Consider the following 1859-nt stretch of genomic DNA (forward strand, 5'->3'; position numbering starts at 1 on the left):
TAACAGTGTGATGACCCCATCCCCGTACCAAACTATCCCCCAACACAGAGTTCAAATTAGATGAAAATGTAACCCAGGATGTGTGACTATCTAAAATTGCAAGGAACAAGCAACAGGAAAAGTCACACTGAATCGCTATCTGAAAGCTCAGACCTCACCTGTGCCAAGGGAGCCAGGAATAGGAGAGCTCTATAATCATCTCTGAAGTAGAGAATACTGCCGGGGTATTCAAGACCATTTATCTCTGCCAGTTTCCCCTACTTCTCAGATAGCTGATCATACAGTTTGGGCACATAGTAGTCCCATTCAGCCTGGTAACTCAGCCAGCCACTGAGGACCCCAGCTTGTACTCCTTGCAGAAGGCCGCCACCTTGAATTTGCCTTGTCTCCCTGTGGTTGCTGAGAATGAGTTCATCCCACTTTCAGTGGCTTTGTCCTGTTTGAAGACCAGCCAGGTATAGCAGTGGATGTCTGTGCCACTGGCAGGCCCAGAGCCCCTATAAATTGAGAGGACCTACCTCTGCTATTGTCATTGCCTTTCATGCTGAATGCTAGAAAATGATGCCATTCCCTGTATTTGGGAGACTGTCTGCTTGGAGCATCCGGGTCTGTCAGGACCACGGTGTGGAGTTTATCTGGATCAAGAGTATCTCATGTAATGCTGGTGGGTCTGTTCTTAACCTGGATCACCGTCAGTACTTTGCCCAGCTTGTCCACCCCCTTAAGCCACCCGCGGTGGGTGCTGGGGCTGCTTCTCCACCTCCTGCAGGCTCAATGTCCTGGACCACTTGCTGAAGTATACCCACATGGCTGTGCAGAGCTGGCAGTTCAGCTGCAAACCTGGCGTGAAGTGAAAAGCAGACACACTGCACAGACTTGGAACAGTCCCTGAGGCTAGTATTGATTTTTTAAAATATTTTTTAATTTTATCTATACATAGCAGTAGAATGCATTTATACACTTTGATATATCATACATAGCTGGGATATAATTTCTCATTTTTATGAGTGTACATGTTGCAGAATCATATTGGTTGTGTAGTCACATATATACATACAGTAAGCAACTCCAGATTGTTCTTATGCAACGATGTGTGATCAGCTCTGTTTGGTCAGAATGTGCTTCAAAAATGCTTCATTCTATCTTTCCTATCCCCACATCCTCTCCCTTCTCTCCCATCGTTTCCCTCTATCTAAGGTAATTCTATTCTTCCCTAGTGCCCCTCGCCTTATTATGAATTACCATTTGCATATTAGAGAAAACATTCAGCCTTTGATTTTGTGGGATTGTCTGATTTCACCTAGCATGATATTCTCCAACTCCAAACATTTACTGGCAAATTCCATAATTTCACTCTTCTTTAAAGCAGAGTAATATTCCATTGAGTATATATGCCATATTTTCTTTATCCATTCATCTATCAAGGGATACTAATGTTGGTTCCATAGTCTAGCTATTGTGTATTGAGATGCTATAATGACACATCCATTGATGTGGATGCGTCACTATAATATACCAACTTTAAGTATATACTCCTTTGGGTATAAACCAAGGAGTAGCATAGCTGGGTCAAATGGGGGTTCCATTCCCAATTTTCTGAAGGATCTCTGTACTGCTTTCCGTAGTGGTTACACCAATTTGCAGTCCCATCAGCAATGTATAAGTGTACTTTTTTCACCACTTGCATTGATTTTGTGAGTTCTTTTTCTTTGCTTTCTATAATAAAGCATAGGATCATCACCTTCCAGGATTTTGCTTCCTAAAGAAGTTTCCCTGTTTTTTTGGAAGTCTGGATATCTCTCAACATTGTCACTGACCTTCATGTTATATTTAAGTATTTTCTTATACCAGTGCTCTTA

General features: G+C 42.3%; 1 pseudogene; it reads right to left on the reverse strand.

The window, feature by feature from the left end:
• Positions 1-257: 257 nt before the first annotated feature.
• On the reverse strand, positions 258-808 carry LOC101965348 (phosphatidylethanolamine-binding protein 1 pseudogene; annotated as a pseudogene).
• Between the last annotated feature and the right edge of the window lie 1051 nt (positions 809-1859).

The sequence above is a fragment of the Ictidomys tridecemlineatus genome, chromosome 4 (assembly GCF_052094955.1).
Source record: "Ictidomys tridecemlineatus isolate mIctTri1 chromosome 4, mIctTri1.hap1, whole genome shotgun sequence".
Classification (NCBI taxonomy): domain Eukaryota; kingdom Metazoa; phylum Chordata; class Mammalia; order Rodentia; family Sciuridae; genus Ictidomys; species Ictidomys tridecemlineatus.